Source organism: Macaca fascicularis, chromosome X (assembly GCF_037993035.2).
Source record: "Macaca fascicularis isolate 582-1 chromosome X, T2T-MFA8v1.1".
Classification (NCBI taxonomy): domain Eukaryota; kingdom Metazoa; phylum Chordata; class Mammalia; order Primates; family Cercopithecidae; genus Macaca; species Macaca fascicularis.
In genome coordinates this window covers 69,893,538-69,919,698 of record NC_088395.1, presented here as the reverse complement: position 1 = coordinate 69,919,698, position 26,161 = coordinate 69,893,538, and the positions used below count along the sequence as shown (strand labels likewise).

At 37.2% G+C, this 26,161-nt stretch overlaps 1 protein-coding gene, 1 long non-coding RNA gene and 1 pseudogene across 5 annotated transcripts in view; 2 read left to right on the top strand and 1 right to left on the bottom strand.

Annotated features, from left to right (window-relative positions):
• The window catches only part of SPIN4 (spindlin family member 4), a 287,004-nt gene that overhangs the window by 214,614 nt on the left and 46,229 nt on the right, over window positions 1-26,161 (top strand). The gene's annotated exons all lie outside the window — the stretch shown is intronic.
• Window positions 6,728-7,228, bottom strand: LOC102133666 (small ribosomal subunit protein uS13-like; annotated as a pseudogene).
• On the top strand, window positions 18,444-23,896 carry LOC135969183 (uncharacterized). The gene is made up of 2 exons (XR_010584297.2): window positions 18,444-18,623; window positions 21,189-23,896. It is a non-coding gene; the product is annotated as an uncharacterized lncRNA (long non-coding RNA).

Below are 26,161 nucleotides of genomic sequence, written 5' to 3'. Positions count from 1 at the left end.
TTCCCAATTTGTCACATTAGTACACAATCAAGATAGATTTTAAAAAGAAAATGATTATGATGTTATAAATTTTTATACCTATGATATTTACTGCTAATGCTTGAAGGACAAAATCCTCCTGATTTTCTTCCTCTGACATTTCTTCCATATTCTTGACATTGTTAGGTTTTTAAATCATACATTCTTTAGACTTCTGGTATAAACAAAAGTCTTGGCTTACATGGCATTGTTAGAGAGCCAACTTTAAACATGACAATGATTTCCCATTTTGTCTTCTTAGATATCTGGGTAACATCTCCCACCTACTCTCCTATGATAGGCTTTCCTCTATAATATTGAAGTATATGGTCTTTTTGCAAACAAACACAGTCATTTTGTTATTAATCATCTACTAATCACTCTGAACCTATATCAGATCACTGAAATATTGAGTTTCATAAAATTTGGCCATTTCATGTTCATAATCTGAGCATTCAAGAAACTCAAAAGAATGCTTGTCTATGTTAAACTTCAAATTGATATTATGCCTCACAAAAGCATTAATAACTTCCTTCCTCAATACTTATAACATATTTTTCTTAGTTGTCCCCTTTACTTTTTAAAATAAAACAGAATAAGTAAGTAACCATTCTGATATGGTGCAAGAAGAGAGTTTCCTATTACTCCCTTTATTTTAGAAAATGTCTTGACTTGTGTTTTAAGGGCAAATAAATGAGGACATCTGTATTACTTTAGGCTGGTAATAATAATCAAAGAAAGAGAGTTCCCCATAACAAATGCTACTTGTTAAATAATTTTAAAAGAAAGTAATATGATCTTGTTAACTGTTACATTGAAAGAATTAATTCTAAAGAGATAAAATTGGCAGCGCTGAATCGTTGCACCTAGTTGCGAGCTCTCATTTGCATTCAGAGGTTCAGCTCCCTATTGGAGACAAGGCCAGAATTTGTGACTGGTCTATTAGGTGATTCTAGCAAACACTTGGGGATCTACATTTCTAGAACAAGGCAATGTAGGCAACTAAAGGTAGCCAAGGTAGCTGACCTGGACCTTTACAAGGCATATTTTGCATGGATGGAAAGGTGATATAAGAAATGAGTTGAGAATGAGAGTTTTTTCTTCCTAATCTACAACCTCCCCCTGCTAACATTTCCTATTGGGTTGATGGTATCTAACTTTTCAGCAAGACAGGAAAAGCTGTCAAGGCTTGAATTGTGGAATGGGTGTTTGAGTGTTAACTCAATTCTTCTTAACTTTGGGACGTATCTAGCTTTGTTCCAACTTGTCTGGTTTTCTCCAAACTGTCTTTCTGAGTCATATATGTGCAATTATAACACAGTCCAGAACACTGACACAATTCTCTTATGTTTTGTCAAGTCCGGCGAGAGGAAGATTTTATTGTAACTGATCCCATCTGTGTGTTAAAATGCATACTATGAAATGTTTATATATAAAATTGCATGTATTTCCTAATTTAAAGCTATTTTAAAGATGGATTTATATGTTTTCTGCTTTCATAAAGGTCAACAGTAACTTCTTTAAGCAAAATCCTATATCATTGTCACTGTCTGGACTTTCTTTTTTTCTTTTTTTTCTGCCACTAATACTATTGATGAAGAAACTGAGATTGTGGAGGGTATGGGTTAGAGTTGATGTGACTAATCTCTTGTTTAAGTAAGGACATGGGATATAAAGGTAGATGAGCGCTCTATGTAAAATATACAGTAGCTGTCATTGGTACAGACACAGGAAGAAAAAGCCTGATTACTCTCTTAGGCTTGATTCATTGAGCAAATATGGAGTTTACATAAATAAATGCTGACACGGTAAAGTGGTAATAATGGGTTTGGCAGCTCTAAAAGGGAGGATGAATTAGAAATTATGTTTCCTGTTAAGTTTCATCGTATTTAGATGTTCCTAAACTCTTTTGGTTTAAAAATGTAATTTTCAACATGCTTTATGATATGTTAAATCGTAATAAATTTTTCAAAAATATAATTTTAAACATTCTTTATAATGTGATATGACATTTTTACATGTAATAAAGAGAATTATTCTAATTGATTGAGAGTTGAGAACATTATTTTCCCACACAAAAGGATAATGCTGAAGTTGCAATTTTCTTTACCTGGCATTACTACACATAAGACTTATGAGGCCGGGCGCGGTGGCTCAAGCCTGTAATCCCAGCACTTTGGGAGGCCGAGACGGGCGGATCACGAGGCCAGGAGATCGAGAGACGATCCCGGCTAACACGGTGAAACCCCGTCTCTACTAAAAAATACAAAAAAACTAGCCGGGCGAGGTGGCGGGCGCCTGTAGTCCCAGCTACTCGGGAGGCTGAGGCAGGAGAACGGCGTAAACCCGGGAGGCGGAGCTTGCAGTGAGCTGAGATCCGGCCACTGCACTCCAGCCTGGGTGACAGAGCAAGACTCCGTCTCAAAAAAAAAAAAAAAGACTTATGAAATGATAATGACCTTCTAAATACATAGAACACCTAAAACATGGTTAAATTAAATTATTGACACATGTTGAATATTAGTCTTCTAGCTCATAGAAAGCATATATACACAAAGCCCTTGGGATCAGAAGCACAAGGAAATGGATTCAAGTGGCTTGCTTTATAGCAGTGATTCTCAGAGTAAGGTCTGAGGAGCTTGTAAAACAAGCATATTTACAGAGCCTACCACAGACCTCCTGAATCAGAGTCTTTGGGGATGGCACCAGAAATCTCCTTATTTTACAAGCTTCCTAGAAATGTCCAATGCCCACTGAAAGTTGGAGACCTACTGCCTCAAAGAGTGATCTTTGGTTCCACTCCAGTATGGCCCTAAACCAGACCTTATTTTCAGCCTGTATCCCAAGAAATTTGCAAAAGTTCTTGAGAATAAAGGGTGTGTCTTTGTGGGCAGGTGTGAATTCCAGTACTCTGAATCTCTTTAAACAGGTGCAAATACCTGTTTATTTTACTTTATTTGTATGTCTTAGATTTGTTGGAGAAAACTGAATGTGGTATTCCACTGAATAAACATAATGAGTTTCCACTGCTTTTTTTTTTTAAGTCTGTTCCTTTCCCAAGCACATACAGATGTTATAATTTTGCTTCTATATGAGGAATTCTAACACAGAGCTCTAAATGACATGGGAATATAAAGTGATTGCCATTTATCCTGGAAAACATGTATGGGTGATGAGATTCTGGGTGATTTCTTATTTATTTATTTAGTTATTTTGTTCATCTTTACACTTTTATGTATAGCTCAAGCTTCTTATAATAAGCTTGTATCTCCCTTTCTACACCTAGCATCCAGAAGGGTGCATGGTCTAAAGTTTTTATCTCAGCTATGGGATTGGGAAACAATTCCCCAGTGATGATTTTGAAAGTTGTCAGTTCAGTTGTGCCCAGAATAACGTTCACTGACAGATCAATAGGAAATTATTTTTTATTAACCTCATAGTAATCTAAGCCTTCATTTTAAAAGATTTTTTAACCTGCTTGCAGAGTTATGGTGTGGATCTATTGTGTTATTGTTCTTTTTTGTGAAAGAAAATGTATGTATCAAGGAAAGAAAAAAATTCCAAGGGCTAGTCCCTAAGGTAATTTTCATTTGCCACAGTACCTGTTGCTATCAAAATATTTTTCCTCAGAAAAACTATATTACAAATAAAAGTTTCATTTTATAATTTACGTTAAATTAAACTTTAGAATGGTAATAGCTTTGTCAATATATTACATAGAAAATAGAATGATATTCATGGTTTCATAGTGGTTGAACCTAATTTTGCAATAAATACTTTTTTAAAAAAAAAAAAGCAGCAGTGAAATTCATTACTCTTAGTGATACAGTAGAATAAGCTTTGAAATTCTAGTTTGCAAGGTCATTTTTAAAAATTCATCTGCTGTTCCTCCATATTTTTAAAAATTTAGGTGATCCTATATTTACATCATATTTTCCCTTAAGTAAAATATCACTTAAACCGTTAAACATCACTTTTAACATAGTGAAATTTCATATTATTTTCTGCAAAATAGTAGGTACATAGCATTATCCTTTTTTATATATTCTAAACTATGGCACAGAAAGTATGAGTAATACAACAGTTTAGTAAAAGAACCAAATAATAAATCCCAGGGCTTTTAGTGTTGGTTGATTACCCCCCATGATATATGAGGTTTTTCTCTCTACACATTGATTTCAGGCAACCCTTTGTAGCCTTAAAAAGCTATTTTGCAGAAGAAGAAAAGAAATGGATAATTAAATATATAAAGTAATAAATTAACAAAAAATTGGTTGTTTTTTAATTACTGGTCTCTATTAGAATAAATCTTTTTTTTTTTTTTTTTCTGAGACAGTCTTGCTCTGTCTACCAGGCTGGAGTGCAGTGGCCTCTGCCCCCTGGGTTCAAACGATTCTCATGCCTCAGCCTCGCAAGTAGCTAGGATTACAGGTGTGCACCACCACACCCAGCTAATTTTTGTTTTTTAGCAGAGATGGGGCTTCACCATGTTGGCCAGGCTGATCTTGAACTCCTGACCTCAGGTGATCCACCCGCCTTGGCCTCCCAAAGTGCTGAGATGATTACAGGCATGAGGCACCATACCCGGCCAAATAAATACTTAATATTTAGATGAACAGGTCTCCCTAGATGTGTAATACATTATTAAAAATGACCAACTCACCCAATTTTACTTTTCTCATTAGCTCTCACATTCAACTTTACCCAAAGGCTACAAGAAAATTACATTTTTACAAGCAATTAAACAGTTCCATAAATCTCTGCAGTTCTGAATTACCTAACAGTGAAAACAAAAATTTCAATCTGCAGGTTTTAAGATGCACTGTCACTTTGCCCTCAACTTAACTAATTGTGTTTTCTCCCTATATACATTTTCCACTTATGAGTTAATTGATTAATTACATCTCACACCCATTTTTTTCTACCTTTCTTTCCCAGCTGTGTGTTTTCATTGACTCATAGAAATTTAGAGAAAGAGGTCACTTTACAGATTAATTATTCTGTATATTTTTTGTCTGATGAAATGGAAGCACAGAGAGATTCAATTACTTGCCAAAAGTTGAATAATTAATTTTCCTGTACATAAAACATTTATTATTTGCTTTAGCAAGAAATATTATCAAATTATATATAATTTTCAGCACCTTATTTGTTATTCAGAAATATATGCATACTTTGTTACATATTACAGTTGTACTGTATTTTGAGATAATTGTGAATTCACATGCAGTTATAAGAAATGTTACAGAAAGATCCTGTGTAGTTTTTACACAATTTTCCCCAATGGTAACATCAGGCATTACTATAGCACAGTATTGAAATATAAAATTGACATTGATAAAATCTATCAAACATTCACATTTCACCAGTTATACATGAACTCATTTATGTGCATGTGTATTTAGTACTCTACAATTTTATTATATGTGTAGATGAGTGTGACAACTACCATGGTTGATGTAAAGAATTTCATCCCAAAGATTCCCTATGCTACCCATTACAGCTACAGTCACCTCCATCTCTGCATATAGTGGAACCTTATGTGATCTAGGGATTTCCAAAACTGAAGTCTGTCCAGGAACTCATTTTGAAATGTGGACAAGACAAGGTCAAGGTTAAGTTCATCCTTCTGACAGACAACACAGTGATTGAGGGGCACCTGGGGAAGTTTGGTGTTATTTGCTTGGAAGACCTCTTTCATGAAATTGCCTTCCCGAGGAGGCATTTCCAGATCTCATGGTTCTTGCATCCTGTCCACCTCTCAGTGGCACATCATGCTACTAAACAGAGTGAGCTTCCACAAGGAGATGGGCTCACCTGGCTATCGGGGTGAATGCATCAATCGACTCATCTACCAGTTGAACTACGCCCTGGTGAGGCAGGGCTGAAAACTGCCCTTGGGTTGACTTTTGATGGGCCATGCCTTGCCACTTAAAAATTCTTTTCGCATTTACTAGTATTTAAGAGTAACCTTGACACTGGGAGAAAAGAAGAGGCTGGTACTAATACATTGAGACCTGCTGTGAGCGATGAATGCCTGATTAGGACATGGAGGTATGCATAGCCTAACTGTTATAGGCTTTAAAATGTTGAGTAATTAAAAACTGTATTGCTGCAGTCATTCAGATGGAAATGGGGAAGGAATAATATTAATAACTTATTTCAAAAGGACTGGAAGATGTGAACCATCTATTTCGCTGAAGAAATTGTAACTCTTTGAAATTACTTTTTATTGCTGTTGTTATTACTCTTAGGTGCTAATCTGCAGTAAATTTTTATCAATGAAGTGGAAAAGTAAATAAATACATAAATAGGGAATCCTGTCTCTATTGCTTGTTTTTGCTAGGGTTGTTGAAGATCAGATGGTTGTAGGTGTGCAGCGTTATTTCTGAATTCTCTATTCTGTTCCATTGATTTATGTGTCTGTTTTTGTACCAGTACTGTGCTGTTTTTTTACTATAGCCTTGCAGTATAGTTCGAAGTCAGGTGGTGTGATGCCTCCAGTTTTGTTCTTTTTGTTTAGGATTGTCTTGGCTAAGTGGGTTGTTTGTGGTTATATATGAATTTTAAAATAGTTTTTTTCTAATACGGTGAAGAATGTCATTGGTAGTTTAATGAGAATAGCATTTAATCTATAAATTACTTTGGGAAGTATGGCTTTTTTTATTTTGGTATATAAACTGTTTATTAACAGACAAGGCCTACAGACTTATTTCTTCTTGGACACACCCATGGTGCAGTCACGGTGGCCATGGTCTTGGTGTGCTAACCTCAGACACGAAGGCCCCAGAAGTGGCACAGCCCTCTACGGGCCTGAATCTTCTTCAGTCGCTCCAGGTCTTCACGGAGCTTGTTGTCCAGACCATTGGCTAGGACCTGGCTATATTTTCCATCCTTTACATCCTTCTGTCTGTTCAAGAACCAGTCTGGGATCTTGTACTGGCTGGATTCTGTGTAATGGTGATCACACGTTCCACCTCATCCTCAGTGAGTTCTCCCGCCCTCTTGGTGAGGTCAATGTCTGCTTTCCTCAACACCACATGAGCATGTCTTCGGTCTACACCCTTAATGGCAGTGATGGCAAAGGCTATTTTCCGCCGCCCATCGATGTTGGTGTTGAGTACTCGCAAAATATGCTGGAACTTTTCAGGGATCACTAGAGACATGGCGGCAGCACAAGCGGAGGCGTGTAGGCCTCCTGTGGAAGAGCAGTATGGCCATTTTTAAGATGTTGATTCTTCCTATCCAAGACTGTAGAATGTTTTCCATTTGTTTGTGTCCTCTCTGATTTCCTTGAGCAATGTTTTGTAGTTTTCCTTGAAGGACCTCTTTCCTTGAAGAGGTCCTTTACTTCCCTTGTTTGCTGTATTCCTAGGTATTTTATTCTTTTTGTAGCAATTGTTAATGGGGATTCATTCATGATTTAGCTCTCGCTTGCCTGTTGTTGGTGTATAGCAATGCTAGTGTTTTTTGCACATTGATTTTCTATCCTGAGACATTGCTGAAATTGTTTACCAGTTTAAGAAGATTTGGGGCTGAAATTGTGGGGTTTTCTAGGTATAGGGTAATGTCATCAGTAAACAAGGATAATTTGACTTCCTCGCTTCCTATTTGAGTATGCTTTATTTCTTTCTATTGCCTAATTGCCCTGGCCAGAAACTCCAATACTATGTTCAATAAGAGTGGTGACAGAGGGCATCCTTGTCTCATGTCAGTTTTCAAGGGGAATGCTACCAGCTTTTGCCCATTTAGTATGATATTGGTTGTGGGTTTGTAATATATGGCTCTTATTATTTTGAAATATGTTTCTTCAATACCAGTTTATTGAGAGTTTTTAACATGAAAGGATGTTGAATTTTATCGAATGCTTTTTCTGAATCTATTGATATAATCATGTAGATTTTGCCTTTAGTTCTGTCAATGTGGTGAATTACGCTTATTGATTTGCATATGTTGAACCAACCTTGCGTCTATGGGGTGAAGCCAAATAGATGATGGTGTATCAGCTATTTGATATGCTGCTGGGTTTGGTTTGCCAGTATTTTATTGAGAATTTTTGCATTGATGTTTATCAGGAACATTGAACTGAAGTTTCCTTTTTTTGTTGTATCCCTGCCAGGTTTTGGTATCAGGATGATACTGGCCTCATAAAATGAGTTAGGGAAGACTCCCTCCTTTTCAGTTGTTTGGAATAGGTTCAGAAAAATGGTACCAGCTCCTCTTTGTACCTCTTGCACAATTCATCTGTAATTCCATCTGGTCCTGTGTTTTGTTTTGTTTTGGTTAATATGCTATTTATTACTGCCTCAATTTCGGAACTCGTTACTCGTCTATTCAGGGATTCAGTTTCTTCCTGATTCAGCCTTTGGAGGGTGTATGCATCCAGGAATTTATCCATTTCTTCTAAATTTTCTAGTTTATGTGCATAGAGGTGTTTATAGTATTCTCCGATGGTTGCTTTTATTTCTGTGGGGTCAGTGGTGATATTAGCCTAATCGTTTCTGATAGTGTCCATTTGATTCTTCTTTCTTTTCTTCTTTATTAATCTAGCCAGTGGTCTATTTTGTGAATTAAAAAAAAAACAGCTCATGGATTTATTGATTTTTTAAAAATCCCTTAAAAAAGTTTCATGTCTCTATCTCATTCAGTTCTTCTCTGAGTTTGGTTATTGTTTTCTGATAGCTTTGGGGTTTGTTTCCTCCTAGTTCTCTAGTTCTTTTAGTTGTGATGTTAGATTGTTGATTTGAGATCTTTCTAGCTTTTCGATGTGGGAATTTGGTGCTATAAATTTCCCTCTTGCACTGCTCTAGCTGCTGTAGCTGCATCCCAGAAATTCTGGTACATTTTGTTTTTTCTCATTTGTTTCAAATAACTTCTTGATTTCTGCCTTAATTTCATTTTTTACCCAGAAGTCATCAAGGAGCAGACTGGTCAATTTCCATGTAGTTGTGTGGTTTTGAGTGAGTTTCTTAATCTTGATTTCTAATTTGTTTGTGTTGTGGTCTGAAGGACTCTTTGTTATGATTTCAGTTCTTTTGCATTTGCCGAGGAGTGTTTTACTTTTGCATTTACTCTAAAAATTGTGATCAATTTTAGAGTAAATGCCATGTTGTGATGAGAAGAAGGTATATTCTGTTGTCTATGAATGGAGAGTTCTGTAGATGTCTATCAGGTCTGCTTGATCCAGACCTGAATTCGAGTCCTGATTGTCTTTGTCAATTTTCTGTTTTGATGATCTGCCTAATATTGTCAATGGGGTGTTTAAGTCTCCCACTGTTATTGTGTGGGAGTTTAAGTCTCTTTATAGGTCTCTAAGAACCTGCTTTATGGATGTGGGTGCCCCTGTACTGGGTGCATATATATTTAGGATAGTTAGCTCCTCTTGTTGAATTGATCCCTTTACTATTATGTAATGCCCTTGCCTTCTCTGTCCTTTTTGATCTTTGTAGGTTTAAAATCTGCTTTGTCAGAAACTAAGATTGCAATTCGTGCGTTTTTTCCCCTGTTTTCCATTTGCTTGATGAATTTTTCTCCATTTCTTACTTTGAGTCTATGTGTGTACTTGCACGTGAGATGGATCTCTTGAATATACTATACTGATGGGTCTTGACTCTTTATCCAGCTTGCTATTCTGTGACTTTAATTGGGACATTTAGTCCATTTACATTTAAGGTTAATATTGTTGTGTGACGTTGATCCTGTCATCATGATGCTAACTTCTTGTTTTGCAGACTTGTTTATGAAGTTGCTTCATATGTCACTGGTCTGTGTACTTTAGTGTCTTTTTGTAGTGGCTGGTAATGTTCCCCCCACCCCCCCACATTTAGTGCTTCCTTCAGGAGCTCTTGCAAGGCAGGCCTAGTGGTGATGAATTCCCTCAGCATTTGCTTTTCTGAAAAGGATCTCACTTCTCCTTTGCTTATGAAATTTAGTTTGGCCGGATATAAAATTCTCTTTTGGAAATTCTTTTCTTTAAGAATGTCGAATATTGGACTCCAATCTCTTCTGGCTTGTAAGGTTTTTGCTGAGAGGTCTTCTGTTAGTCTGATGGGCTTCCCTTTGTAGGTGACCTAGCCTTTCTGTCTAACTGCCATTAACATTCTGTTTTCACTTTAACCTTCAATAATCTGATGATTATATGTCTTGGGTTGATCTTTTTGTGCAGTATCTTACTGGGGTTCTCTGGATTTCCTGAATTTGAATGCTAGCCTGTCTGTTAGGTTGGGGAAGTTCTCCTGGAGGATATCATGAAGTATGTTTTCCAACTTGGTTCCATTTCCCCCATCTCTTCAAGTAGAACAATCAGTCATAGGTTCAGTCTTTTCACATAATCCCAGATTTCTTGGAAGGTTTTGTTTTTTCCTTTTCATTCTTTTTTCTCTATTTTTGTCTATCTTTTTCTGAAAGATAGTCTTCAAGCACTGAGATTCTTTCCTCTGCTTGGTCTATTTGGCTATTGATACTTGTGATTGCAATGTGAAATTCTTGTGTTGTGTTTTTCAGCTCTATCAGGTCATTTAAGTTCCTCTTTAATGTAGCTATTCTGGTTATCAGCTACTGTAATATTTTGTCATGATTCTTAGCTTCTTTGCATTGTGTTAGAACATGCTCTTTTATCTCAGCAAAGTTTGCTCTTACCCACCTTCTGAAGCCTTCTTCTATCAGTTCAGCCATCGCAGCCTCAGCCCAGTTCTGTGCCCTTGATAAAGATGTGTTGCAGTCATGTGGAGGGGAAGAAGCCCTCTGGCTTTTTTAGTTTTCAGCATTTTTGCATTGATTCTTTCTCATCTTTGTGTGCTTATCTACTTTGATCTTTCAGGTTGCTGACATTTAATGGGGTTTTTTGGGGGTATTTTTTGTTGATGCTGTTGTTGCTCTTTGTTTTTCTTTAGCAGTCAGGCCCCTCTTTCATAAGGCTCCTGTGGTTTGCTGGGGGTCCACTCCAACAACAATCCCCTGGGTTCCTCCCACACCTGGAGGTATCACCGGTGAAGTTTGCAAAATAGCAGAGATGACAGTCTTTTAATTCCTCTAGAAGCTCCATCCCAGAGAAGCACTGACCTGATGCCGGCTCAAACGTTCCTATAGGAGATGTCTGGAGACCACTGTTGGTAGCTCTCACCTAGTCACAAAGAACAGGATCAGAGACTCACTTAAAGAAGCAGTCTGGCTGCCCCTTGGTGGAGCAGGTGTGCTATGCTAGAGGGAACTCCCCTTGTCTAGACTGCCGGGACTCTCCAGAACGAACAGGCAGGAAAGGCTAAGTCAGCTGAACAGCAGGGACTGCAGCTGCCCCTTTTCACAAGGGATCCATCCCAGGGAGATCAGAGTTTTGCCCATAAAACCCTGGTTGGAGCAGTTGAAATAGTTTTATGGTATCCTGGCCGGTGTTTTATATTGCCACTATTTTTTAATTTTAGCTATTTTAATAGATGTATAGTGATATCTCATTGTGATCCTAATTTACAATTATTTAATGACTATGATCTCTTGGTGTACTCATTTGCTATCTGTATATCCTCCTTGGTGGGCAGTTTGATCATGTCTTTTGTCATTTTCTGATTGTGTTGTTTACTATTTTACAATTGAATTTTTAAAGTTCTTTGTATTTTTGAGATACAAAGCTTTTGTGGGGCAGGGCATGGTGGCTCACGCCTGTAATCCCAGAACTTTGGGAGGCTGAACTGAGTGGATCACCTAAGGTCAGGAGTTCGATACCAGGCTGGCCAACATAGTGAAACCTTTTCTCCACTAATAATACAAAAAGTATCTGGGTGTGGTGGCAGGCTCCTGTAATCTCAGCTACTCGGGAGGCTGAGGCAGGAGAATCTCTTGAACCTGGGAGGCAGAGGTTTCAGTAAGCTGAGATTACCCACTGCACAGCACTCCAGCATGGGCGACAGAGTGAAACACTGTCTCAAAAAAAGCAACAACAACAACAACAAAAATAAAACAAACCAAAAAACAAAGCTTCTATTGGGTATATATTTTCCAAATATTCTTTCCTCTCTGAAGCTTGCTATTAATCCTCATAAGAGTGTCTCACAGAGCAATTTGTTTTTATTTTGATGAGGTTAAATTTGCCAAATTTATTAATTATTTCTTTTAAAATTCTGCTTTTGGTGTTCATTATAAGAACCCTTCATCTAGAACAAAATCTGTAATGTTTTCTCTTAAAATTTTTGTAAAAATTTTGTAGCCTTGGGAGACCTAGGCAGGCAGATAACCTGGGGTAGGGAGTTCAAGACCAGCCTGACCAACATGGAGAAACCCTGTCTCTACTAAAAATACAAAATAAGCCAGGCATGGTGGCACATGCCTTCATTCCCAGCTACTTGGGAGGCTGAGACAGAAAAATTGCTTGAACCCGGAAGGTGGAGGTTGTGGTGAGACAAGGTCGTACCACTGCACTCCAGCCTGGGTAACAAGAGTGAAACTCCGTCTGAAAAAAGAAAAAAAATATATCTATATATATTTTTATATATACATATAACATATATATATGTATATACATAACGTATACCCATATATACATATATACACGTATATACATATATACACATATACACGTATATACATATATAAATACATATATATAAATATATATACACATTTTAGCCAGTTTTCCATTTTGAGTTAATATTTTTATAAGAAGTTTACATCTAATATTTTTAATGTTTTATTTTCAAATTGAAACATAATAATTGTACATATTTATGGGGTACACTGTGATAGTTTGTGGGACTTTCATTTTTTCCTACGTATGTCCAGTTCCTCCATTTGTTGCGATTTGTTGAATAAACTGTCTTTTCTCCTTTGAATTGCTTTTGCACCTCTGTCAAAATCAGATGGACATATTTGTGTGAGTGTATTTCTGGGTTATCTCTTTTGTTCTCCAAACAATGTACTTTCTTGATTACTGTAGCTATGCAATAAGGTTTAACATTGGGTAGAACAATTTTTTCAGCCATATGCGCCCCTTTTAAAATTATTGTAGCTATTCTAGATATTGGGCATTTGCATAGAAATCTAAAATGCAGCACTTTGGGAGCCCTAGGTGGGTGGATCATAAGGTCAGGCGTTTGAGACCAGCCTGGCCAACATAGTGAAATCCCGTCTCTACTAAAAATACAAAAAATCAGACGGGGGTGGTGGCAGGCACCTGTAATCCCAGCTACTCGGGAGGCTGAGGCAGGAGAATAGCTTGAACCTGGGAGACAGAGGTTGCAGTGAGTCGGGATCCCGCCACTGCACCCCAGCCTGGGCAACAGTGCAAGACTCCATCTCAAAAAAAGAAAAAAAATATATAAGATGAACATTGTGTATGTCTATAAAACTTTGCTCAAACTTTTATAAATGTTACATTAAACCTATAGATCAAATAGGAGAGTTGACATATTTACTATGTTGGATCTTCCAACCTATGCATACGGTATATATTTATTTTTATTTAACTCTTCTTTAATTTCAGCCATTAATATTTGAAATCGTTAGGACAGAGATCCTTACATGTTTTGACAGATTTTACTTAAGAATATTACTTTATTTGAAGCAATTATAAATGCTAACTCTTTTATTATTGTTTCACAGGTTTCTGAGATGTTCATTATTTTTATCAGTTTATTTTCTCTCTGTTGTTCATATGACATAAATTCTATTTTCCTGTCCTTAAATTTGATGATTCTGTCTTCTGTCATGTCTAGTCTTACATTGGCTATTTTCACAGGTGATTTTTATTTTTATTTGATTTTTCAGTTCTAAGAATTTCCATATGGTTCTTTTCTTTATTCATTCTATTTCTTTACAAATATTTTCTATTTTTTCCATTTGTTTCAAAATAATTATTACGTATTGAAGCTTTTTTCTTTTCCGTGAAGTAATTTTAAAATGTATAATTGGAACAAAATAATTGTACATATTTATGGGATACAGTGTGATTTTCCAGTGTAGGTATGCATTGTATAATGATCAAATCTTGATAACTACCATATCCATCACTTCAACTATTATTCATTTCTAGCTATCTTGAAATATACATGACATTCTTATTTGCTATACTCACCTTACCATGTAATAGATATTCTTCTTGTCTCACACCTGACTGCCTGCTCTCTACATCCCAGGCTCTAGTAACCATTATTGTATTCTCTACTTCTATGACATCAACATTTTTAGATTCCAAATTGACATATAATTTTATTTTTTGTAGATATATATCCAGTAGTGGAATTGGTGGAGAATATAGTAACTGTATTTTTAATTATTTGAGGAAATGTCATGCTGTTTTCCATAATGGTTGTAATAATTAACATTCCTGCCAACAGTGCATAGGAGTTCCCCTTTCTCCACATGCTCACCAGCATTTATTATATCTTTTGGTCTTTTTTATAATAGCTGTTCTAATTAGTGAGTGAAGATTATATCATTTTGGTTTTGATTTGCATTTCCCTGATGATTAGTGGTGTTGAGCATTTATCCATATATCTGTTGGCCATTTGTGTGTCTTCTTTTTTTTTTGAGATGGAATCTCTCTCTGTCCCCCAGGCTGAAGTGCAGTGGTGCGATCTCAGCCCACTGCAACCTCTGCCTCCCGGGTTCAAGTGATTCTCCTGCTTCAGCCTCCTGAGTACCTGGGACTACAAGTTCATGACACCACGCCCAGCTAACTTTTTTTTTTTTTTTTTGTATTTTTAGTAGAGATAGGGTTTCACCATGTTGGCCAGGATGGTTTCGATCTCCTGACTTTGTGAACCGCCCAGCTTGGTCTCCCAAAGTGCTGGATTACAGGCGTGAGCCACTGTGCCTGGCCGTGTGTCTTCTTTTGAGAAATATCTATTCAGGTCTTTTGCATATTTATTAATTGGATTGTTTTGTTGTGTCTCTGTGTGTGTGCGTGTGTGTGTGTGTTTTCTTTTTTAAACTGCTATTGAATTGTTTTAGTTTCTTATATATTCTGGATAGTAACCCCTTGTCATATGCATAGTTTACAAATACCTTCTACCATTCTGTAGGTTGTCTCTTTACCCTGTTTCTTTTGCAGTTCAGAAGCTTTCTGGTTTACTGAAATACCATTTCCCTAGTTTTTATTTTTCTTACCTATACTTTTTATGTCTTATTCAAAAACTCTTTGCCCAGTGCAATTTCATGAAGTACTTCCCCTGTGCTTTCTTCCAGTAGTTTCATAGTTGAAGGACTTATATTTAAGTCTTTAATTTATTTAGAGTTGATAGTTTGATGTCGTGAGAAACAGTGTATAGTCTCATCCTTTTGCATGTGGATATATAGTTGTTCCAGCACCACTTATTACAAAGTTTATTTTCCTCAATGTGCTTTCTTGGTGCGTTGGTTGAAAATTGGTTGTAAATGCATCAATGTATTTCTGGGTTCTACATTCTGTTCAATTGGTCTATGCATTTTTATGCCAGTTACATATTTTTATGGTTACTATAGCTTTGTGGTATATTTTATCTTATCTTATTTTATTTATTTATTTATTTATTTATTTAGAGAAAGAATCTCACTCTGTTGCCCAGGCTGGAGTGCAGTGGCATGATCTCGGCTCACTGCAACGTCCACCCCTCAGGTTCAAGCAATTCTCCTGCCTCAGCCTCCCGAATAGGTGGGATTACAGGCGCCTGCGACTGTGCCCGGCTAATTTTTGTATTTGTAGTAGAGACGGGGTTTCATCAGTGGATTACAGGCGTGGGCCACCACGCCTGGTGCTTCGTGATATATTTTAAAGTCTAATAGTGTGTTGCCTCTAGGTTAGCTATTTTTTGATCAATATAGCTTCAGCTATCTAGGGTTTTTTTTTTTTTTTTTTTTTTTTTTGGCATTTCCAAAAGACCCTTGATAGCCAAACTATCTGAAGTATCTATTTTTATTTTATCTATATCTATTTTGAAGTATCTGTGTCTGTTTTGTCTATTTCTATAAAAAATGCCGTTGGTATTTTGATCAGGATTGCATCAAACCTGTAGATTCTTATGGGTAATACAAAGACTTTAACATGAATTTTTCCAATTCATAAACAAGAAATATCTTTCCATTTATTTACATTCTCTTCAAAATTTTCCATCAATAATTTGTATTTTTCATTGTAGATAACTTTTATCTCCTTGGTTAAATTTATTCCTAGGTATATTTTTTGTAACTTTTGTCAAGAGAATTGCTTTTTTTGATTCCTTTTTCAGACAGTTTGTTATAGGCATATAGAGACACTACTGATTTTTAAATGTTGACCTTGTATCCTGCAAGTTTACTAAATTCATTTATTCTAACAATTTTTGATGGCATTTACAAGGTATTATATATATAACATATGACATATATATGTTATATACATATATACATGCTTTAGCTAGAACTTCTAGTACTGTCTTGAATAAAATTAGTGAAAGTAGACATCCTTGTTCCAGTTCTCAGAGAAACTTTTTCCCATTCAACTTGTTCTCATTCAGTGTAATGTTAACTGTAGGTTTTTTGTATGTACTCTTTATTTTGTTGAAGTACATTCCTTCTATACCCAATTTCTTGAGTTTTTATCATAAATGGAAGTAGATAAAATGCTTTTTTACCAAATGCTTTTTCAGCATTTACTGAAAGAGCATATGGTTTTGTCCTCTATTCTGTTAATATATATTATGCTTAATGATTTGCATATGTCGACCCATCCTTGCATGCCTTAGGTGAAATTCCATTTGATCATGTTGAATAGTTTTTTAATGTGTAGTCGCATTTGGTTTCTAGTGTTTTGTTGAAGAATTTTGCATCTATCTTCATCAGGAATATTGGCCTAGAGTTTCCTTTCATTATTGTACTTTTATGGTTTAGGAATCAGGGTAATGCTGGCCTCATAGAATTAATTTAGAAGTATTCCCTTCTCTTCATTAAAAGAAAATTCTTTGCGTAGGACTGCCGGTAGTTCTTCTTTAAATGCTTGGTAGAATTCAGCAATGAAGCCATCAGGTTCTGGGCTTTTCCTTGATGGGAAACTTTTTGTTACTGCTGCTATTGTCTTATTCATTATTGTTCTGCTCAGGATTACTATTTCTTCAAGATTCAATCTTGGTAAGATGCCTGTGTCCTGGAATTTATCTATTTCTTCTACATTTTTCAATTTTGTGGCATAGTTCATAGTTGTGACTTATCCTATTTCTGTGCTGTCAGTTATAATGTCTTCTTTTACCTTTCTGACTGAGATTTCTCTTTCTTTCTTAATCTATGGAAAGGTTTATTGATTCTGTCTTAAAAAGTCAGCTCTTTGTTTTGTTCATCTTTTGTATATTTTTAAGTTTCTATTTTATTTATTTATGCTCTGATATTTGTTGTTTATTTTGTTCTACTTGTTTTTGGTTTAGATTGTTCTTGTTTTTATATTTCCTTGAGGTATAACATTGGATTGTTGACATCTTTTTGCTCATTTTCTGTAGGCATTTATTTGTATATTGTAGGAGTTCAGTCAGAGTGGTGGGAAAAATTGTAAAAGGAAATTTTAGAAAAGTGAAGCAAACCTTCTTGGAAGGCTGGGAGGTTGCATAGCTTCAGTAAAAGATTTGGCTGAAAGCAGCCTAATCCTCTTTACCATGAGTTAATAGCAAAAGAGCAAATAATAAGGGAATGTGGGGGAGTTTTTATCTAAATAGCTTGTTTACTCATGCGGTCCTAAGACCAACCTTTGATTATCCAGGGGTTCATGATTGCTCTCTACTTGGGGTCTCAACAATGTTAATTACCCTCTAGTGGTGTTTACTTGAGACCTTTGTCATTTAATCTATACTAAATAAATGCAAACTTTGCTGGCTTATCTGGCCAATGCTGCAGATTCTGGAGCAGAAGCCCCTTAGCTTTACTGACAGCGAAAATATCTGTGTCACTGTATGTCTCTCATCCATTGCTGGGTCAGGGTCTGCAGATTGGACCACCACAGGTGGTGCCCCGCATGAGGAATGCTGCAAATGATTGTGACGGGCCCCTTGAAAACGAAGGTGAAAAGGACTGAGCAGTTAGTCAGTAAGTCATTGGTGCTCACTCGGGATTTCCAAGTTCCAGGGGGAATTGTTCAGGCTAAGGTTTCATCACGAGTCAACAGTTATCAGCTCAATAGAAACAGTATATAAAAGTATTGACACGGCTGCTTAAAGCTAGTGGAGCCTTGGTTTCACAGGCTCAATTAAGGGACCCCTGCAAACTGTGGTATCCCATAACCCATGATTCCCAGAAGAAGGTACGCTAGAAGTAGAGCTCTGGGAACAAGTAGGGAGAAATCTTAACATCATGTGCAAGGGCAATGGATCCCAGTATCATCTCTAACGCTATGGGCTCTAGTAAGTGTGACTTTGGTCCCATTATATACAGAAGAGCGAAAAAAAAGGAAAGGAGGAAGAGCTGTCACCTACCTTACCATCTACCTCCCTGTCCCTCAGCCCTGCTATCACTGGGGTAAAAACAACAAAGAGAAAATGGAGTTGCCTGAGCCCCGTCCTCCAATGACTAGGAAAAAAGACAAGAGATGCGCTACAACTATGGGAACCTGTCTTAAGCAAGCTGTATTAGAAGGGGAGCCCTTAGCCTGCCTCATAATGCAAGACCAACAAGGCAATCAGGTATATAAATACATTTCTTTCAATGTTTATAAAAAAATAAGAAAAGGCATTAGAGGTTGGAGCTATGTGGCCAAGCAGGTGGTAGATAGAAAGGCTTGGCAGCAGGGAAGCTCCAGACCTGGAGCTGCAAGTACTCCTGAGAATTTGGTCTGCAGCACACTGGGGAGCCAGGCCCCGCTAGCCTGCTAAGGCAGGGGAGGAGGCATGCCCAGGAGGGAGGGAGCTAGCCTGCTAAGGAGGGGCCATTAGCAGAGGGGAAAGGGAGTGTGGTGGGTGGGAACGGAGGGAGCAGCACAAACAAAGGTGATGCAATGATGCAATGCGGCTGCCACCCCGGGATCACTGCCCTCTGGCTCCGGGGGCAGCCCATGGCAAAATTTCATGTGTTCCTTGTACACAAGCAACATCCCAGATTATGATTCTCTGCTACGATTTAAGTAAAATTTAAGAATTTGAAAGACCTCTTTCTGATAATGGCCACTGTTGTTATTCCAACCTTACCCCTAACGTGACTCTCTCCAAATCCAAATTAAGTAAAACAGTAACCTCTGAAGGGAGAGAAATTACAGAGAGCCCATGAATTAATTGAGGAGCAAGTAAAAACTGGCCATATAGAACCAACACAGAGCCTTTGGAATTCACCCATTTTCATCATTCCCAAAAAGTCTGGAAAATGGAGACATTTGCACGACTTACCTGCTATTAATGCTAATTTGCAACCTATGGGGCCCCTTCAACAGGGCCTCCCTTCCCCTGCAGCAATTCCTCAAGATTGGCCTATAGTAGTTATTGACTTAAAAGACTGTTTTTATACCATTCCTCTAGCAGAGAAAGACACAGAAAAATTTGTGTTTACAATAGCAACTATCAATAATAAAAGGTCAGCTTTTGTAATTGCTGATTTCATTGGAAAGTGCTTCCTCAAGGGATGCTACACAGTCCTACCGTGTGTCAGTATCATGTAAATCAAACTTTGCTCCCTAGTAGAAAAAAGTTTCCTGATTACAAGGTTATTCACTTTATGGATAATATTTTACTAGCTGCCCCAATGGAGCCAAAGCTTTTAAATATATATACCTCTGTCGTAAAGAATACACAGTTAAGAGGTTTAATCATAGAATCTAAAAATGTACAAATGTCCTCTCCTTGGAAATATCTTGGGTACATGCTGACTTCTCAGTCAGTAAAACCTCAAAAGGTTAAACTAAATACTAGCAACTTACATACCTTAAATGATTATCAGAAATTACTAAGCAATATTAACTGGCTTCACTGCACCTTGGGCATTACTATGGATAAATTGCAAAATCTGTTTTTTATCTTAAAGGACAATTCAGCCCTGGATTCTCCCAGGTATTTAACTCCTATAGCCAAAAGAGAGATTGAAGAAATAGAACAAGCCATCTGTCAGAGGCAGCTACATTGCATAAACCCAGGCTATTCAATCCAATTATTTGTCTTTCCAGCAAACACTTCACTACAGGGTTAATAGAACAGATGACCACAGGGCACTAGCACTCAGAGAGCTGAGGTTGGGGCCTTAATATTCGCTTTGGAAACTTTTTTCGCTCAGCCCCTCGATAGTGTTAGTGACTCGGCTTACTCTGTTTATTTAGTGCAGAACCTTGAAACAGCCATAATTAAGTCCACACTGGATCCCACCCTGTGTGCTCTTTTTCTCCGACTTCAGCAATTGCTAGATCAATGTATACATCCTATTTTTATTACACACATTCGAGTCCACAGCTCACTGCCTGGCCCATTGGCTTATGGCAATGAACAAGCAGAGCTTCAGGTTATGACATCACTGCTTGACCAAGTCACCCAATTGCATGAATTTTCCCACCAAAATTGGAGAAACTTATCTAAACAATTTCAACTCACCCAGAGACTAGCTAAACAAATTATTCTACAATGCCCAGATTGCCAGCTCACAGTCACGTTCCCTCCTTCAATAGGTGTTAATGCTAGAGGACTGGAACTTAATCAGTTATGGCAAACAGATGTTACACACATCCCTGATTTGGAAAACTAAGATATGTACATGTATCTGTTGATACCAAAACTTACTGAACAGCACACGCTGTTCTGGAGAGTTCACTCGATATGCCATTAAATATCTTCTTTTAACTTTTGCATTTATGGGGTGGCCCACAAAAATTAAAACTAATAATGGTCCAGCTTATGCCAGCTCACAATTTCAACAATTTTGTCACACGTGGAACATCCAACACTCTACAGGCATCCCATATAACCCCAAGGACAGGCCATAGTAAAATGTGCCCATTCCACTCTTAAAAATATGCTCAAAAAAAAAAAAAAAAAAAAAAAAAGGGGAGGAGTATGAATAAGGACCCTGCAACACTACTACCACAAGGCTTATTACCCTTAATTTTTAAAATTTAGATAACAAATTTCAACCAGTTGTAGAAAAGCACTTTGCTAAAACCTCTCAAGACATAAACCCTGCACTTTTATGTAAATATGTAAACAGTAATGTATGGTGTGTTCCAAATGAATTGTTAACATGGGGAAGAGGCTATGCTCATGTTCACACCCCCTCAGGTCCTCTTTGGATTCCAGCATGACACATCAAGCCATACCATTGCTTGGCTAGGACCCAACCCGATACCAGAAATGAAGGAACTAACCCTACAGGACCCACAACCCTGGATGATGTGGCTTCCTCAGGCCACATAAGCCCTGGATGTTACCTGGGGGATGCTGAAGAAGACAACTCAGGAGGCTGAATGAATCCTGCTCTGGACGAAGACAACGTTTACTCCAGATAATTTGTTCCTTGCTATGCTCTCTATTGTACATAGAAACTCGCATAGGGTATTGATCCTTTTTGTACTCTCTCTTTGTCTGCAACCTGTACCTGCTACACTCTATTGGGATGATATCTTAGATCTGCCTTTCTTTTGCATTTTCACCTGGGCAGACACCCCCTTCCCAGCCTTTAATAATGTAACTGCTTGGCTAGGAGGGATAGATTTACCCCCAATAGGGTCCCTCATTAATGGCACACGTTGGACTAAGGTGCCAGGTAACACTATATATCACTCTGCTATCTTCCCACTGTGTGTAAGTTATAAAAGTTCTAACCCTTACTGTGTACCTGCCCAAACACAATTATGGCTACATCATGGCAAAAGAAATGCATTAACAGCCTTAGCTGCAGGTAGCCTCAAACCGAGCAATGCAATCAATGCCACTTTCCCAAACATTCCTTCCCATGCTAAAGAACAAAGCTGGGAAAGTAATGGATTCCACTTTAGCTGGGAGGTCTGTCATGGGGAACAGGCCCGTAGCCTCCAGTTAGGCAATTATAACATCTTAGACTGGAGCCCCCATGGCCATTTGCAGGGCAGCCTTACTGATATCCTCATCCATCATGGCATCAATAACAGTATCAGCCTTCTCCCATTCCCCTATGATTTGGGCTGATTAGGGGATAGGACATCCCAGATCTCAAGTAAAGTCCATGCCACCCCAAGACACTTTATGGCACCTGGGACATCTTAGCACCTCCCTTGACACCTGGCATGGGACATATCATAATTCCAATAACAACTATACTATAACCTTTATTCATAATAACACTGATCTGTGCCTGATTTGCACTACCCATCCATATGATTTCCTTATGGGAACCAATATTTCTATTACACCTCCAAGTTCCACATTTGTGACCCAGGTGCAGAGACAGGCTTGGTTCGCCTCATGTATTACTAATTACAATATATCTAATTTAAATATTACTAGTGTCATGGTATTGAGGAGACAATCTGAGGTATTCCTACCAGTCAATTTGACATGTGATTGGCAAGGTTCCTCTGCCCTTGCCACCTTAGACCTGTCCCAGGTCAGACCCAAAAGATTCATAGGGTACTTCTAGCCTTTATAGTCTCAGCCATAGTCATCCTAGCAACTGCTAGTGTGGCTGTAGCACCTATTACTGAATCAGTACAACTAGCTGCTTTTGCAGAAAATTTGGCCAGAAATGTGTCTAATGAACCTCTCTTGCAGCACGTCTGTAAGCCCTCAAGACTGCCTTGGAATATGTGGGGGAGCGAAAAGTTGTGCTAGCATTCCTACAGCAATTAAACTGCAACTGGGAGCATAAACATATCTGTGTCACTTCTCTTCTATGGAATCAATCAACAAATAGTTGGGATGAGGTGAAACAACACCTCTGGGGAACCTTTCATAACAATTTAACAGCAGACATAAAGCAACTTAAAACTAAAATTTTAGAATCCCTTCACACCATAGATCTACACATCCAACAAACAGCCATATGGAAGGGTGTGCAAGATAACATCTCCTGGATAGACCCCTGTCCTGGGGGGTCACCTCTTGATTGGAAAAGAATGTTGCTGATTATACTCATGTTTGTCTTATGTTATTCACTAATTCTAGGATGCAAAGCCAGAATAAGAGCAGTAACCGCCATGCCTGAGAGACCTGTTGCTGCACACATCTGCACTCTTCAATCAATAGAGCCTAAGGCAAAAAACAGAAAAGGGGTAGATGTAGGAGTTTAATCAGGGTGGTGGGAAACATTGTAAGAGGAAATTGTAGAAAAGAGAAACAAACTTTCTTGAAAGGCTGGAGATTTGCATAGCTTCAGTAAAAGATGTGGCTGAAAGCACCCTAATCCTCTTTACCTTGAGTTGATAGCAAAAGAGCAAATAACAAGGGAATGTGGGGGAGTTTATCTAAATAGCTTGTTTACTTATGTAGTCCTAAGACCAACCTTTGATTATACATGGGTACATGATTGCTCTCTACTCAGGGGGTTGGCAATGTTAATTACCCTCTAATGGTGTTTACTTGAGACCTTTGCCATTTAATCTGTACTAAATAAATGTGAACTTCCTGGGCTTATTGGGATGATGCTGCAGGTTCAGGAGCAGAAGCCCCTTAGCCACACTGAAAGGCAAAATATCTGTGTCAGTGTACATCTCTCATCCGTTGCTGGGTCAGGGTCTTCACGTCGGACCCTGCATTATATACTTCCCTTTTAGAGCCACTTTTGTTGTATCCCATATGATTCACTATGTTGTGCTTCTATTTTCATTTGCAATGAAGTTTTAAATTTCCCTTTAAACTTCTTCATTGGCTCATCAGTTGCTTATAAACATTTTGTTTAATTCTGTGTATTTATAAGGTTTTCAATGTTTCTCCTGCTATTTATTTATAGTTTTATTTTATTATGGTCAGAAAAAAATACTTGAAATGATTTCAATAAAAAAATATTTACACTTGTTTTGTGGCCCAACATATAGTTCCTCACAGAGAATGTTCTATTGTGCTGTTGAGAAGAATATGTATTCTGCAGCTACTGGGTGAAATTTAAAAAAAAAATCTGTTAGGACCATTTTGTCTAGAGTGTACTTTGACTTCAACACCTCTTTGTTGATTCTCTATCTGTAAAATCTGTTGATTGTTGAAAGTGTATATTGAGGCACCCTAATATTATCGCATTGCATTCTTTCTCTCCTTCTAGGACCGCTAATGCTTGCTTTATGTATCCAGGCGTTCCATTGTTGGGCCATGTATGTTTACAGTTTTCATATCCTCCTGCTCTATTGACCGCTTTATCATTATATAGTGGCCCTTTTTATCTTTTCTTAACTGTTTTTGATTTAACATCTATCATTTTTGGTTTCCATCTGCATGAAATATCTTTTCCCATACTTTCCCTTTCAGTCTATGTGTGTCATTATAGGTGAAGGGAGTTTCCTGTAGGCAGCATATAGTTAAGTTTTTTTATATTTATTCAACCACTCTGTGTCTTTTAATTAGATAATTTAGTCTATTTATATTCCAAGCTATTAGTGGGCTTACTACTTCCATTTTGTTACTTGTTTTCTGGTTGTTTTGTAATTCCTTGCTTCCTTTCTTGTTGTCCTTTGTGGTTGACTTGCTTTGGTAGTATGTTTTAATTCCTTGCTTTCTATTTTTTGTGTATCTACTATAGGTTTTTGATTTGTGGTAACCATTAGGCTTACAAAAAATCTTATAACAAATTATTTTAAACTGATGACAACTTAATTTTGATCACAAAGAAGAAAAAAAAATAAATAAACTAAAAAACTCTAAACTTTAAATCCAACCACCCCCATTTTTACTTTTTTCATGTCACCTTACATCTTATATTGCCTATTTTTAACCAAATTGTAGTTGCTATCATTTTTAATAGATTTGTCTTTTTTTTCTTCATTCTACAGGTATGAGTGGTTTATACACTGCAATTACAGTATTAGAGTATGCTGAATTTGTTTGTGTACTTACATTTACAAATGAGTTTTTTTAACCTTCAAATGTTTTTTATTGTTGTTGCTGCATATCAGTGTCCTTTTTAAAGATTAAAGAACTACAGCACATCTTGTAGGATGGGTCAGGTGACGATGAATTTCTTCAGCTTTTGTTAGTGTGAGAAAGTCTTTATCTCACCTTGCTTTTTAAGGGATTGCTTTGCTGAGTACAGTAGTATTAGCTGGCAGGTTTTTTTCCTTTAGCACTTTGAATATGTCATCCTACTCCCTCCTGGCCTGAAAGGTTTTGTTGAGAAAACTGCAGCTAGATGTATCAGAGGTCCTTTATATGTTATTTGCTTTTCTCCCCCTGTTTCTATAATATTATCTTTGTCCTTATCTTTTTCGTATTTGTTTATAATATGCCTTACAGTAGCAGTAGGAGGTTGAATCTGTTTGGTGACCTTTTATCTTCCTGTACCTGGATATTTGTGTCTTTTCCTACATTTGGAATGTTTTTATTATTATTTTCTGGAATAGTCTTTCTACCCCTTTCAATTTCTCTATGCCTTCTTTAAGGCCAACGGCTCTTACATTTGGTCTCATGAGGCTATCCCATAGGTTTAATAAGTATTTTTCATTGCTTTTAATTCTTCTTTTGTCACCTCCGATTGCATATTTTTAAATTGTTTGTATTTGAGCTCACTGATTATTTCTTCTTCTTGATCAAATCTACTGTTGTAATACCATAATGCATTTGTAATTCCATCCATTATATTTTTCACCTCTATGATTTGTTTGATTTTTTATTATTTCAATCTCTTTGTTATATTTCCCTTATAAATTTCTTAATTGCTTCTCAGTGAAGTTCACTCAGCTTCTTTAAAACAGCTATTTTGAATTCTCTGAGAGGTCACACAAATCCATCTTTCCAGGGTTGGTTACTGGCATCTTCTTTAGTTAGTGAGGTCATATTTCCCAGAATACTCTTGATACTTAAAGACATTCATCAATGCCTGGGTTTATTGAATCTTTTTTTAATGATGGTTGCTTTAAAATCTATTTCAAATATTTCCAACATCAATTTTTTATCTCAGTTTTGGGCACTCTCTTTTAAGTTGTGATTTCCCTTGTTCCTTGTATGATTTTTTTCATTGCATCCTAGCCACTTTTTAATTTTATATCATGAGACTGTGTGTTCTCTGTAACCTTTTCATTTGTTAGAGAACCCCTTTATTATTTTGTGGCTGAAGGGCTGCTTTTATATATATG